At 36.1% G+C, this 16,415-nt stretch overlaps 1 long non-coding RNA gene across 5 annotated transcripts; it reads right to left on the bottom strand.

Moving 5' to 3' along the window:
• Positions 1 to 7,007: 7,007 nt before the first annotated feature.
• Positions 7,008 to 14,214, bottom strand: LOC141642856 (uncharacterized). 5 transcript variants are annotated; one of them, XR_012543479.1, is made up of 8 exons: positions 13,943 to 14,214; positions 12,108 to 12,153; positions 11,660 to 11,721; positions 11,491 to 11,575; positions 11,289 to 11,369; positions 8,993 to 10,126; positions 8,497 to 8,676; positions 7,008 to 7,355 (listed from the first exon to the last, which is right to left on the bottom strand). It is a non-coding gene; the product is annotated as an uncharacterized LOC141642856 (long non-coding RNA). The 5 variants fall into 5 exon arrangements; XR_012543478.1 differs by having other exon boundaries at positions 11,486 to 11,575; positions 13,943 to 14,207; XR_012543481.1 differs by having other exon boundaries at positions 11,486 to 11,575; positions 11,665 to 11,721; positions 13,943 to 14,200.
• Between the last annotated feature and the right edge of the window lie 2,201 nt (positions 14,215 to 16,415).

The following is a 16,415-nucleotide window of genomic DNA, read 5'->3' as shown; positions in this document are numbered from 1 at the left end:
ACAGACGAGGTTGTGCCGATGTTTAACGCTCACAGTACCAGTACAAGAAACAGCGTGGTCCCCGAAAACATCATCAGCAAAAACCCGAGAGCAAGCAGGACAGGGCCTAGATACCGTGAATGACGGAACACCCAGACGATACCCAAGCACACTACGGTAATTCCTCCCATTCATAATCTGACCCAACCCCGAGATAGGAACCGCACGCAACCAATCAGAAGAGTGGGCACCTTGCTGAGACTTCCACAAAGCAAGTTGGCGAAGTGTCAAAGAGAAAACAGACTCTGAAGCAGCAGCAACCGTCGCGAAATATATTATTATTATTATTATTATTATTATTATTATTATTATTATTATTATTATTATTATTATTATTATTATATACTCCCTCCTAATCTCTATTTTCTTCCTTTTATTTGTGGGTACGGTATTAAGGCGAGGAATAAAATAAGAGTAAAAAAGTTGGGTGAGCTTTGGTGATAGGAGAGAGAGATGGATAATTAGGAGTTAAATAATAAATTGTGTAGCCAAAATATTAAGGAAAGTAATAAAATATGAGTAAAAGAGTTGGGTGGGGTTTGGTAATAGGAGTGAGAGATAAATAAAATAAGAGTAAAAGTTTCCAAAATAAGAAATGAGAAAACCTGAATAATCAGTTTAAGAAAATAGGTAAGAAAATCAGCTAGTCTTGCTTGTGACGGGCTAATCCCGTCACAAGCTTGTGACCTCTCACAAAAAGGGAGAGGGGACAAGGTGGGGGCACCCCCCATGTGCTTCCCACTTACCTCTCAATGGGCATTTTGTGAGAGGAAACGGTATCCGTCACAAGCTTGTGACGGATATCACCCGTCTTCAATGAGATTTTGCATAAGAAAATAGTGAATAGGAGGGAGTATATGTCTTAGGTTGTTGGATAGGGGGTGGTTAATGGGAATTTGTAGAGGGATTATAGAAAATGAAATGGCTGGTTTGTTCTTACGTCTTGATGGTTTTCCTGCCGAGTTTTTTTCAAAAATATTGGGATATTGTAGAAAATTCAGTTACCAAAGCAGTTTTAGCATTTTTTCGCTCTGGTAAACTACTAAAAGAAGTAAACCATACTTTTTTAGCTTTGATTCCCAAAGTGGATAATCCCCAAACAGCAAACCATTTTCGCCCGATTAGTCTGTGCGCAACAATTTATAAAATTATTTCAAAAATCATGGCTAATCGCCTCCGTAGTATCTTGCATAAGATTATACACCCTTTTCAAGGTGCTTTTACACCTAACCGCTTCATTCAAGATAATATTCTTTTAGCACATGAGATTTTCAACTCGTTTAAACGTAAAAAAAGGCAAAGGAGGTTGGACTGCGATTAAACTTGACATTGAAAAAGCTTACGACCGTCTAGAATGGAACTTTATTGAGGAAACTTTTAAACAAATGGGTTTTGATGCTAAATGGATTTCTTGGATTATGGAGTGTATAAAATATGTCTCATTCTCGACGTTAGTGAATAGAACTCCGGGAGACTTCTTTAGACCCACTCGAGGTATTCGACAAGGAGACCCTCTTTCGCCATATATATTTATTATGTACACCGAGATTTTAGCAAGATCTCTACAAAAAAATAGTGATCTTAGTTCTAGTGATATTGGTATTAGAATTGGATCCGGGGTGGAGAAAATTCATTTTCTCACTTTTGCGGATGACACTATCATTTTCGCTAAAGCCTCTAACCAGAGTTGTAGAACTATTAAGTCTATTTTAGATAAATTTTGCATGATTTCCGGATAATTTGTTAATTTTGACAAATCCACTTTTCAATGCACTAGAAATATTGAGCGTTCTCTTCGTGAATCCTTTAGAGGCATTCTTCATATGAACGAGGAAGCTCATTTGGGTAAGTATTTAGGATGTCCTATAATTGATAGCAGAGTGACTAAAAATACTTTCGAGAACATTATTCAATCTTCTTGCACTCAATTATCGAAATGGAAAGCGAATTCTGTATCCCAAGCAGGTAGACTAGTTCTTGTCAATGCTAATTTACCCGCGAAGGGAACTTTCAGATGCAAAGCTTCCTTCTTCCTTCATCGATCCATAAGAAATTAGATAAAATTAATAGATACTTTCTTTGGAATAAGAATCATTCTCAGCGTTCTCCTAATTTGATTGGTTGACATAAAGTTTGTTTACCAAAGTCGGTTGGTGGTTTAGAAATTAAATCTTCTAAAGCAGCTAATAAAGCTCTTCAAATGAAACTTTTATGGAAAATTCTTATGGATAAGGAAAGTATATGGGGTCAAAGTGGTAACTAAAAAATAATTGAGAAATTGTTCACTCTTTGATCATAAGCCTAATTCAGTCTCTTCTTGGCAATGGCGTAAACTTATGAGTCTTCGGACTTTATTTAGAAAAGGAATGAGATGGCAGGTAGGTAATGGTAGCAACATTAAGTTTTGGTCTGATAATTGGGCTTTTTCACACCCACTTACAAGCAGTATGGTTGATGATGATAGTAACCGTGATCTTAATCTTTTGGTTAAAGATTTCATAACCTCAGACAAACAATGGGATGTCTGTAAACTATCCAATTTAGTGAATAACGATATTGTTAATCAGATTACTAACATTCCACTGCCACATAATGATATTCCAGATACCCTCATTTGGGGGTTGTTCGTAGATGGAAATTTCTCTACCAAAACAGCAACTTGGTTAGCGCAAGGTTTGTTCGATCAAGCTCTTGACAAATGTGAATTTCAGTGGATTTGGAAATTAAATATTCCTCCTAAAGTGAAATTTTTTCTTTGGAAAGCCTGTGTTGACGGCCTTCCAACGAAAAGTAGACTTCTCAAGAGTCATATTGATGTCCCACCTCATTGTGTTCTGTGCAATAATCCTATTGAAAACAAAGATCATTTCTTTTACGAATGTCCCTTGATTGGGCCTGTCATCCAAGACCTGAACATTATTAGTTTCATCGAGTTTTTGTCAAATTATGATAATTTTACAAGTCAAAGTTTTCTAACGAAACTTAATTATCTCAAAGATTTAAATCCAAAAGATGATTTCATTAAGATTATTTTTATTTGATGGAATGCATGGTTTCATAGAAATGATATTATATTTAATAATGTTAATTTAAGTATCAGCAAACTTATTACTTTATGTAAAAATAGCACTAAGACCTGGAATGTGACTAGATTTAAGGACCTCAACAATTCCGAGATAGAAGAGTCAGCTAGAAACAACTATAGTAAGGAAAAAATTTGGTGGGAAAAACCTAGAAACGGTTTCCTAAAGCTAAACTTTGACGGATTAAGAATAGAAGGTAATAAAGCTACTTTAGGATATTCTATAAGAGACACAATGGTAAAGTCGTTTTGTTGGGAGCAAAAAAGTGTGGATCCAATAGTATCCTTGTTGCGGAAGCTCTCGCTTTAAAAGAAGGTATTTTAGCAGCTAAATACTTAGGAATCTCAAAGTTAATTGTGGAGGGTGATAATTTATGTGTTATTAACTCAATTCGAGGTATTTGGCAAATTCCTTGGGAAATTTCTAGTATTATCAAGGATGTGAAATTAGACCTTCATTTTTTCGATGAAGTGATAATTAAACATTGCTTTCATGAAGCCAACAAGGTTGCTGACTTCATGGCTACTATTGGACATTCATGTCCAACTCTAACTCTTTCGAGGTGGGTTGATAGCCGGTGGCTTCAACTTACCTCCCTCATTCGAAAGGATGAGATATGTTGTTCCTACCCTAGAGGATGAACCTAGTTTCTTACCTAATCAAAAAAAAAAACAAAACAAAACAAAAAATCTCATTTGCAAGATTGTTAAAAGTTGATATTCTATTGACCTAGTTTTCTTTTTTCATAAACAAAATGGTCTTTAGGTAAGGGAGTGTGATCGTATTCACTGCCCAAATCATTTGTGATGTAATTGCTTTAGATATTTTATTTATAAATGAATAAATATCTTTCAGGGTTTTTCTTAAGAAAAAGGGAAAATGCACATGGTGCCTTGAGGTTTGCCATTTTGCACGATATACCCAAAATTTTGATCCGGAAAACTTTAAAAGGTCATAACTCGTGTTTAAGAGATCGAAATATGACGGTTTTTTTTTTCAAATTGATCGTCTTTTCGAGAACTACGATTTGAAAAAAAAAATCGAGTTTGGAATTCATTACCAAGAGATATGGTTAATCAAAATTTGTTCGGTCAAAAAAACTTTGACATACAAAAACTCCTAGCCACGGGATCCAAATACGACAAATTTTTTTTCCAAATAGTAGTTCTCGAAAAGACGATCGATTTGAAAAAAAAACCGTCACATTCCGATCTCTTAAACACGAGTTATGACCTCTTAAAGTTTTGCGAATCAAAATTTTGGGTATATCGTGCAAAATGACAAACCTCAAGGGCACCATATTCATTTTCCCTAAAAAAAAGCACTCTATATATTTTGTTAAACTAGTTGGTTGCACCACGTGTGAAAGTGCGCGATCCCCCAAGATATTTTGATCGTTGATGTTTCATGTGGATGTTAACGTATCTTTCTTTAGTTTGGATGTCTGTACATTTTGAGTATTGACCACATTGGAAATCTTGTTATATTGTTTTGGCAAATAAAATTACAACCACTCGTAAATAATTCGTATTCAACTTTCCCGAGACCATTAATGTCCGAATATAATTACGCTTTATGCTTAGATGGTTAATTGTTATAAAACACAATTACATGGAATACATAAGACAGTAATATTATGATGTAGCTTGCGAAGTATATACATATATTAGACTTTGTCCAGCTACACATAAATATTCTTAAACACAGTTTTTTCAGAAGGTTCTAAACATTTTAACTCAAAACGTAGGTTTATAAACACACACTGCCCTAATAAACTTGTTTTAGATAAACCATAAGACATTCTGCCCAAATAAACTTCGCGCACGGTCCCCCAAGATATTTTAATCGTTGACGTTTCATATGAAGTTAGCGTATCAGTATTTGGTTCGGTTGTCTGTATGTACTTGGTGAATGTCTATCACAATGAAACTCTGTTGTTATATTGTTTTGATGGTTGAATCGATGGAGACAAAATTACAACCATTTGTAAACAATTCGCATTTAATTTTGTTGAGAGCATGAATATCCGAATATAACTGCGCATTTTGCTTAGATGGTTAATTGTTAAAAAACACAATTACATGGAATACATAAAAAGATTGTTGAGAGCATAAATATCAGAATATAACTGTGCCTTTTGCTTCGATGGTTAATTGTTAAAAAAACAAAATTACATGAAATACACAAGAAATTAGTATTATGTTGTACCTTGCGAAGTAAGGAAAACACATATAAAAGACTTATTGCTCTTATTCTTAACATCAGCATTTGCTTAAAATGACATACCCCACTTGCTTCCACTTTCTTAATCTTTGTGCTAAAAGCAAACATAAAGAAACAAATAAAACGGAGGAAGTAGCTAGTATCAAGACCTACAGGATAGTCATAAAGCTTCTCAATCATTTAAGCCCGATCGAAGATCACTTCACTATTAAAAACGAGTAAAAAAGTTGCTGAAAAACTTTAGGAGTTGAGCTATTCATGCTTGTGAAATACTCTTGCCACATCCTTTTGTCGGATCTTGGCGAATCCGTTTTTAAAATAATGCTCAAAAATAAAATATTTATCGTTTCGGGTTGGTTTTGAAACTATTTGTCAAAATGGTGTCCACGTAGGCTCGGGTTTTTTCAAACCTAAAACACGGAATAAACACGCCATTACCAATGGCGTGGCAAAATAAAAAATAAAATCTCTAAACACGCCACTGTAAGCGGCGGGTCTTCCTCTATATACACACCGATAAGAATGGCGTCTCTAAGTTGCTTTCTTTTTGCAGAAAAAGTAGACCCCACCTCTACCTTATTTATTACTCTTGTCCTGTCCATGAATAAACTCCTTGGCTCCCCATCTTTCATCAACTTCGTTTGCATCACATCTTACTATGTTCCATAATAACTATCCTCAAACTAGTTTGTACCACCAAATCAATCGGACCGATCACAAATCAAATCACATGGATTCGTTCGGACCAATCTCAAAGCCCATTCAAATTAAGCCAGACGTTGAAGCTCTTTGTTTTTGGGTCCGTGTGTGGTGGTTCGTGATGGGTGAGAGAGGGGTTAGGGTGGTCAAATGGTGGTGGTTGAGATTAATTGGCCAGAATGTTTGCCATCTTCTTCCATTTTCTCATGTCAATCAAATCAAATACGTAATATTTAGATGCTTATTTAGAGATTAATTGGCCAGGAAAAAATTTAATCCAAAAATAGTTCATATTAATAGTGTTTGAAGATGAAGCAATGGTGGTTAGGAGAGGAATGGTGTCACTTGATTGTTCTGGGTTATGATGCGAAGGTGGAGGATAGAGAAAAGAGAAGGCGCTAGTTTTTGAGAACTGTATACGATTGGTTTACATAGCTACGCCAGTGGACACACGCCAAAAAGAATGGCGTGTTTACCCAATAAAGATCCCGCCAGTCTATATGGCGTGTTTAAGTTTTTTATTATGCCTTCTTAATAACTCTAAACACGCCAAAAAGAATGGCGTGTTTTCTTCATTAGACACGCCATTAGTAATGGCGTGTTTTTTTTTTGTTTCACTTATTCAGCCACTGACTTGGGATGAAATTTTGGACTGATTAAACACGCCATATCTAATGGCGTGTTCTCTGAACTAAACACGCCAATACGTATGGCGTGTTTAAACCCCACACAGGCTCGTGAAAACCGAGCCTACGTGGACACCATTTCAATAATTATTTTTAAAACCGACCCAAAATGATAATTATTTTATTTTTGAGCATTATTTCAAAAACGGACTCGATCTTGGCTCACATCTTTGGCCGCTCCATTTATGTTAAGTGGTTTAGAAGTTGTCAATTCAAGAAGCTCAAATCCTAGCTAAAGTTTGACGAGGAGAATAAAAAGTAAATCATTTACACTAGATTGCATTGGAAATGGCTATTCATAAACGAGGATTAATAACCCTATCCTTTTCAATTGAGATTTTTATCAGTTAAACAACAATACAATAGCCTTAATCCAAAATTATATCCCCAACTACACCAACAAAAGATGATAAAAAAAAATACTATTTTAATAACTTAATATGTCACATATCTGACATTACAAGGCAATGACTTCTGAATAGCATTCACCATCCTCCACTTGCAAGAACCCTTACACTTGTTTGCATCTTTCCTCTTTCGCTTGTACTTGAGACCATAAGTTTCCGCCCATGCCTTACTCCAACCCACTCATGCTCGAATCATGAGGCAGTAGAAAGTTGTAAGCCTGTTCAGATTAGCTATTTAAATCCCAACAACAACGTTTCCACATTAGATCAAACGCGCGAACGAGGTAAAGAAATCAGATGTACCCTATGACGAGGTAAAGGAGTCGGATGTATGGCTTATTACTGGGTTGAAAATGTAAAGAAACTATCTTGGATGATCCATAATAAAACCAATGTAAAATCAATGTGATAAAATTTGCACGAACCAGACTGATATTAGACTATGATATAAAACCAATCTGATATAGACTAGCATATGGTAAAACCAGTCTGATATTAGACTATGATATGCTAAAATTAGTCTGATATAGACTAGATATGGTAATTATATTATATGGCCTGATAAGACTATACAAAGGTATAAAAGAAGTTAGTCTGCAGTTATAAGACACGACTTCTGATTTCTGTGAGAGGACCAAATGAAGAATCACAACAAAAAGTGGAAAATAAATAGACTAATATGTCAACACTGTATTAAGAGAAAAACTGAAAAGGGAAATACCCACGTGACGGTTAACCTAAAGCATATTTGTTTATGGCTGGTTCCGACATTAAAGGGCTTAGTTTCAAAATTGCTGGCCTAATAAAATCCTAATAATATGTAAATCCTAATAAAATCTACGGAAGGCTCTTTTCAGATGAGTAGACAATCAAGAGAGAAGTTTCATGATGAAGTTAAGCCTTCCGTAGATTTTATTAGGATTTACTTCATTTGGTCCTCTCACAGAAATCAGAGGTTGATGAACTAAAGGGGAATAGAATTAACCACTTATTAGGATTTTATTAGGCTCTTCATCAACTTCATCACGAAAGATGCTTCAAAATGAAGTCAAACAGAAGATTGAGAAACACAACAAAATCTCGTATCTGAATGACTGAATTACCATGCACATCACTTAAACAACATGCCCAAACAGCCTATTTATTTATGTCAGTATAGATGACTTCAAAACATAGATAAAATAAACTTGAGTGGTTGGCCAACAACCAGTACAAAAGGCCAAAAAATACTTAAAAGTTCCGTGCTTGGAGAAAATTATCATGAGAGAAGAGTTTTAATATGCTCTTCTAACTAATGAAGGTCAAACTAAGGTCCATGCAGCGTAAGAAGTGCAAGTAAAATGTTCGATGAGTACTCACTTCTTTGGACTGAGGTTCTCTAAAACAATATCACGGCTGCACTGGCTATTAACGATAATTGGGTCAGCACTCCAATCACACTCATTTCCCACTTGCTAAGGTCGTCAGCTACTACGTGAGATATCATAACCACCACCTTCCCTGTCAGAACGGCAGACACTTGAAAACACACAGATTTTCCTACAAACAAGGCAAACAAGACTCAGAGACAACCAGCAATATATTCACATGGAGTATACATCGAAACTAAAATTCCCTTGATTCCATTTGTACCATTCCCATTTGACTTTGGTGGCAAACGATCTCAACTTTGAACAATGTTATCACACAATATACAATAGTTACAACATTTCGAAATGACTAACTGAAAAATCCAACATGGGTACATTTTACATTATCTCCACATATATTTGGAGAAAATAATAGTCAAAGTGGACCTTCTTTGACCCCCAAATTTAAATGCTGACAAAAAATTAGAGATGAAGGTAGTAATTACCAGATCCTGTTGCAGCAAGAACAAGGCAGTCTTGACGGGCTAGCCAAGTACTAAGAACTTCCTTCTGAAAACTCTTTCAATCCTGAATACCCAAAATGTTTTTGCAACAACCTATCGGCTTTCTTATCCCAATACTATGTTACCCAGACACGTGAGAGGAGTGTCGTATCCGATACATATTGGCGTATCGGTCACGCGATTATGAAAAATCAATGATACGGCGACACGGTCAAAGGAGTGTCTTGACTAATTTTGTAGATACTGATACGACACCGCATTGCTAAATTTCGAGGGAGAAGTGAAGTAATTGTATGGAGTTTGGGTTCTTTGAGGTGGGACTTATAAAATATTACTTATGTTTATAATTAATTAATTGTGGGAAAATAAAAGTTTTTTACTTTTGAGCATCTCAATAGAGTGTATACAACAAGGCACCACCCTCGTGAAAGTGAAACAGCTGTCAAAGAAAGAGAAAGTGTAAATATAATTAAATAGCAGTGTGGAAAGACCAAAAGAGCCCTACTTTTTCCCTCGTACAATCTTCTCTCCCTATGTACGCCTCTACCCTTTCTCGTCTTCAATCTCCAGCGAAATCCAGCGACGCATTACCGGTTTTCGATGATAGTTTTTCGAAAAAGCAACAACACAGGCCAGTCTCACGTCTTCTCCAACACCGTACCAGTGTCGTGTCCTTTTCCGGTGTATCCGGTACGTACCACGTGTCGTATTACGTATCGTGTCGTATCCACACACGACACGCCGGTGAGCTGCCGTGTCGGAGTATCACAGTCCCAATATGATTCTAATTTAATATAATCTACTCTTTGAAGCGAATGCAAGCTCTTGAATACCTCGGATGTCTCTAGCGCAGACCCTGGTTCAAAAGTCTCATCAACAAAATGTTCCCTCTTCTGTCTGTTCTTCTATATGTACTATCGGCTCTGTTCTAGCCATTGTCATTTCAGGTTCAGCGTCATTACTGGCACGACTCTTCTTTGATTTTCCTATTGGTTGAAAAAGGTCCAATATGCTAGATTGCTTCATGTTCCCAGATGTATGTGAAGGAAAGGACCTTTTGCCTGAAGATTTAACTCGGCTGGCCAACGCTTTATTCCCAGCCATTGCATCAAATTACTGCAGCAAAAAAACATGATCAATATCTACCAATAGCATTGCTGCATAGGTAAAATAGATAGCCTACAGAGCATTTTAGTTTGACGCATATAAGCAATATTAAGTGACGATCCTAGGAACCATGTGAAGAACCATTCTAATCCCAAGTTAGGATTAAAAATACTTGTGTCTTAATCTCATACCCGAGTCTGAGTATCAACTCCAGCTCAGGAGTCCTATGCAGACTATTATGTCTCCAGTTCAATATAACCGCAGTGAATATTGATTTATGAGGTTAGTCAAGAAACTAATGATGTAACATGGAGACAAAAATCCTTTGTTTGGAAACAAAAAGATAAGGGAAAGAAGTGGGGAGGGGAGGAACGGGGAAACTAATCAATATCATTTCCATATAACCTTAGTGAATATTGTCTTTTGAAATTTTTTTAATTTGCATTAGGAAATGAATGGATCAATTTCTCTCCCTTTCACTCCAAATTTGCATTAGAAACTAATGATGTAACATGGAGATAAATATTTTAATTTCACGCTTTAAAATCAAGTTTGCCAATCAAATAAACAAAATTCAAACTTCCCTTTCACTCCAAATTCTGCCCCCAAAACAAAGATTAACAATGAGCAATATTAATCCTGTAACAAACAATGCAAACTCTTTCCCTTCTCTCTTCGCTCGCCTCCAACCGTTTTCTAAATTCTTCCATATACTCCCCCATGTCACCCCTAAATAATCACTGATTTCTTAAAAAATAACTTGAAAATTAGTTAATCATATCCCACTTTTCCCCTCTAATCTTGAAATCGGGTTAGACTTGTATCGAATTGAAAAATACCGAAGTCAAATTAACTCCATCTAATTGGAGAGTAACTAAGGCATACAACCATCGTCTAAATTATTTTTTTGTCACAAAGCATTAAACCAAATATTACAAAAGCAATGGATTTTGACCTGACACACATAATAAGTACATTGAAAATCATAATTAAAAAAATTAAAACTGCAAACAACTTTCTCATATGAGTACATTACTGATGATGATAAACTCACTTCATTGAGCCTACAAATGCTGTAAAGCCCAACAAAAAGACGAATAAAATGGCCTACAGATAGCCATGTAACTATGTATTAAATATATTGGCAACAATGACGCGACTTGAGACTTACAAGCGTCCGCTTGAAGAGATTTCTTTCTCTTGTGCAGAATTAACCACTCCTTTACTCCAAGCGTAGTTAAGATTAGCTTATCTGAAAATGGGAAAACCAGGAGAGGCAGGCCCACAGTTAATAGAAATCTTTCAGTTATCCCGTGCACAGCCAAACCAGTCTACAGAAAAGCATAACTACAGCAGAGGGAAAAATACCTTACATTATATTCAACACCAAACTGGTTTCTTTGGAGTGCTTCAATGATGATATTACTATTAGATGGAAAGAGTTGATCTCTAACAAATCTGCTGATGAGACTCAAAGCAATCAATCAATCGAATACAGCTCTAAATGGACAATACAACTTAGATGAAGATAGTTTGTACAACCTTACATTGTGTGCTTCTTTCCCAATCACTACTTCAACTTTTATGAATTCTTCTTGTAGCACCTCAAATAGCACAAGTCAACCAGATCAGAATCTAGGAAAAGTAGGTAGAGAAAAACAAACCTTAAGACAAAAATACTCACAGATTGATGTTTTAGATAGTGACAACTAAGCTGAGAACTCTTCATAATTTTTTTTTGAAAACAACTTAACAGTTCATCACCTAGGACAGTGCTCTTCATCAAAGTTTGATGAACTCGTTAAAACTACAACCAATCCTTTGACCTCATGTCCTAGCACTATAACAAAACGAATTTCCTAATCCTAGCACTACAACAATAGCTCAATCAGTATAATAGGAGATTTAGTATGGATAGTCGATGCCAAATTTGGATAGCTCTAAGTTGTGACTTTTAAACGAAAGATACAATAAAGGAGTTAAGAGATACCTGCTCAAGTGCGCTAGCATCGGGGGTGAACACCTTCAATGTAAACCTGCAACTCCAACCCAAACGATTGAGCCCACAACATAAACAATTAAGATACCATATAAACCCAGATCAAAGCAGAATAATGGAACCCTAAATCACACATTAACCACAATGATTATTGACAGCAACCCTTATACTTGTTCCTCCTTTCTAAATTGATATCTTCTATGATCACTTGTTTTTTCTGAACAAGGAAATCCACAGCTTGTTCAGCTGCCTGTCCCTCGGATTCAGCAAGGGTCCTTCCTGTCTCCCCTCTAAAGAAACACGCATTAGGTCCAGGGCCTCTTAGAAGCACCAAATTAGCCTTGTTCATTGCTAAATTGGCATGGCTGTATATCAAGCTCACTGCCGCTCGTTTTCTCAGGTATTTAAATTTACTAACCCTAACTTTTAATATCTGACATAAAAACTATGCGAATCTGATTGATTATCTATTTCTTTTTGTACAAACTTCCTCTTGATCTTATGTCTCATAATAATCCTATATTTTCTCTACCCTTACATGAGATTTACTGAAGTTCAAAGTCAAGAGTGAAAGGAGCGTAGAACCGTAAATAAATAATGTGGAGGTATGATTATGAAAAGGAAAGATGTGGGGAGTGCTTGCTTGAATTTACTGGATTGATTCTCATGCCGGCGTCACCATCGAATTACCCCGTCAGTTCTTTTATAACCGTAGCTCTTAGTACTTCATCATCTTCTCCCTCCCCAAAACCCTGAGCATTGCATTATACGTCACACTATTATGTTCATACTCTCCACAACTACCAACCCATTCGAAAAACTTCAATGCTTTCAAGTTTCAACGGCATCATCCATAATTCTCCCAACACCCTAAACACAAAATACTCTGACAAAGGAAACTCAAGCTTCTTCTCTAACTTACTCTCCACCTCCTCACTCCAATCCGAACCCAAAATCAACTCCAACACATACTTCACCTCCTCATTTCCATCAGCAACACCACACATAGTTTTATAAAATTTAATCCAATCACTGACGCCTTAGCCTAATTATGCTGTCTTAGCTTACTCAAAACATTAAAATAAAGTCGATTATTGAAAACAAACCATTTCCCCTGCATTTCTAAAGCAGCAACCGAAAATTCCTCCATAAAATATTTACACGCTAGACACTTAAGCATTGACCCATATGGCACATAACTTGGATCAAACCCTTTTGCTAAGACAAACTCATTTCCAAAAATCCGAACTTTTTCGAGTTTTTCCATTCAATTTGATCAACGCATAAACAACAAATTCATGGGTCCATTTTGGAATCAATTTTTCAAGTTCAATCTCTGTTTCTTCCGACCAATCACTGGACAATATTAACTCTACAAAGGAAGCTGGTTTCGGTTTCAATGAAAAGAACACATTTTTTTTTTTTTTTTGCAAATTAGAGTGATTAAAACAAGTATAGGGATTCAGATGGGGTGAAAAAGGAGAGGTGTGAGTAGGAAATGGTTGTATTAGGGTGGTAGTGATGAAAGAAAGGGAGAAAGAAGATATAAAAGATCAACGAAGGCCCAAAGTGAGATGCTACTCCATACCAACGAATAAAATGGATAACATAAATATACAACGACTTTGATCAAAATGGCCTGGGTATTCAAACAAAAGCTACCCAGAACATTTAACCCATAAACCACCACACAATTACGACATTAATCACCCGAAAATGTATTGATCAATGATCAAATCATATATGGAAAGATGCCATTAATGCAAACAAAAAGTAAAGAAAAATAAGTAAAGATCTAAACAAATCTTCATCTCGTCACTGCAAACCTGAAGTTTAGAAGCTCTCAATCGGTAACCCTTCATTCTTCAAATCAAAATAAAAGGTGGAGGTCGTCAGTGCTAACCTGAAGTCCCCAAAAACCCAAATATTGGAGTAAATTACAATTAACGATGCAGAATGGGGAAATGAGTAGAAGGAAAGAGAAAATTAAGGAAAGGATGATGAAGTTGGAAATAAAGGACATCAGAAATAGGGGAAAGAAGAAAGTGAGTGGAGGAGAGCAGACATGTGCAACATGGACGTTTAGGAGCCAAGTGACAGAGGGGATTGGAGTTATGCATAACAGATGAATTGTGTGGTGTGTTATGATCCTTGGGCCCTTCAGCAAGCAAGGCCGACCAAATGCTAAGAGTAACAAGCCCAAATCCACCGAGGAAGCATGCCCACTAAGAAACAGCCCGACAAGAGAGTTTTACTGTTCATTGTTGGAGTTACTATTCATCATTAGTGAATAGTAAGGTGTAGTATTAATAATCAGCCAAAAATTAGAGTAGTGATTAAAGGCATACGTACATAGAGTTAGAGTACTTTATTCTCACCTTTTGAAATAGATTTTTGCCTTTCGTGGGCCGTTGTTCGTCGGAGTTGAATGGATCAGATAGGGTTTTTCGTCGACATTTACAAGGAGTAAGTGGTCGGAGTTTGTGGGTCATAGCGGTGGTAAGTGGGTCATAGTTTGATTAGATAACGTGGTGAAGGCGGCCACTGTCTGCTGCTCATGTGACCGGTGGGCAGGGGGTGGCCGATGGGGGTAGGGGGAGGGAGAAGCGTGAGGGGATGGGGGTGGTTGTACTATTTAGTTTAGTTGTTTCTTCTGTTTTGTTATTTTATTTGATGTAGCACAATCATTTTTCATTAAGAAAACTATAGAGATTGAATGAAAATCAATAATTTGATTAATAGTAATGCAATTTGATTTAAATACATAGTTTGATTCAAATTATTCATGTGTAATTGAAGAATTTTGTTTATCTTGTGAGGATTCGGAGTTAGCATTAGAGTGAACTAGTCTTAAACCCGTGCAACTTTGCACGAGTTGCTCTCTAAATATTTTGTTATTTAGTGATAGTTGATTACATCTTAGGTTTTGTCTCTTGTTATTTTTAGAATATTAAAAACTTATAGAGCTAAAGTAAAAATTATCTTTAAAAACAAAGTTTTAAAATAAAGCAATAAAATCTCTCTATTCTTTGTTAAATAAAGTGAAATAAAAAATCTAATAGTTAGAGTTATAAAGTCATATTTAAGTTTTTAGATTTGGATTATAAAATTCTCTTGTAATTAAGGTATATAATGCACCTGGGTCAATTGGTCAGATAATTATTTTAGTATGATATATCCTCTTTGGTAATTAATTTTAGTTACTACTTTGTCATGTTATTCAGGGCGACTTCAAACAAATTATTCGGATGAAAATAAAACAAAATTAGTAAAAGTGAACCTATCTCTATAGTTACAGACCCGTGCAAATTATTAAGCTCAGTTTTCATTTAGTCAAACTCGTTCACATTTGTAAAAGTTGTGCAAGTTTAAAATGAAATTTTGATCCGTGTATATTTAAAATGAAAACTTTGACTCATTTTTCATTTCTCGCCATATAAATCTCACACTATATAAATACAATCCTAAATTTAGGTAATCTCAATCTCACATTTTTATCTCTCATCCTTCTTATGAGACTTGTTCTTTTGATTATTAACAGTCTCTCATCAAACGATTGAGATTCATGCATGGAGGTGAGTTTTAAAGATTCCAACAAAAAAGGTATAAATTGATTACATACAGTAATTAAACATTTTAAATTGATATTTGTTTAGGTATTTTTACCCAAGTCGATTAATTAGGGTCAATGTAGTCTTACTCGTTGGTTATGTGTATGTTCGTTCGTATGTCAACAAATAAATAGAAAAATAAAGTGCGTAATGTAAATTGACACGTAAGATTTGGTGACGCGGAAAACCCAACGTGGGAACAACCGCGGGAGGGACGGTACCTTGCCAAGTATTGCACTATATGAATAGGAGGATGATTACAATCGTGGCACAAGGCTAATCCTGCTGGCCCTAGGCGTCAGGCCTGCAAGATCCAAGACGAACGTATATTTGAGTATGATATGTCGAGGTGTGATCTTGAATGTGGATGTGAATGTGGCGTGTCCCATGAATGCCTTCTTGATTCGCTTCCTTGGCTATTTATAGGGTAAGAACCCTAGATATGTCCTACCTTGAATATGGAAAGGGAATATAATTTCCATAAGGACTCTTTCCAAACCCGGACTCCCTTGCCAATTCTCCCTGATCTCCCTAACTTCTCCCTATCTTCTCCCTGACACTTCTTTTCTTAATCTGGACGCCTTCCACGATGGGCTTCTAATCTTCCTTGAGCCCGTTTTCCCTTTCTCCATCCGCGGGCTTCCTTCCTCCTTATCACTCCTTCCATAGCTTTCATTTTATTAAGTGG

Source organism: Silene latifolia, chromosome 2, assembly GCF_048544455.1.
Source record: "Silene latifolia isolate original U9 population chromosome 2, ASM4854445v1, whole genome shotgun sequence".
Classification (NCBI taxonomy): Eukaryota; Viridiplantae; Streptophyta; class Magnoliopsida; order Caryophyllales; family Caryophyllaceae; genus Silene; species Silene latifolia.
The sequence above is the reverse complement of the archived record's forward strand: the minus strand, read 5'-3'. Positions and strand labels throughout refer to the sequence as shown.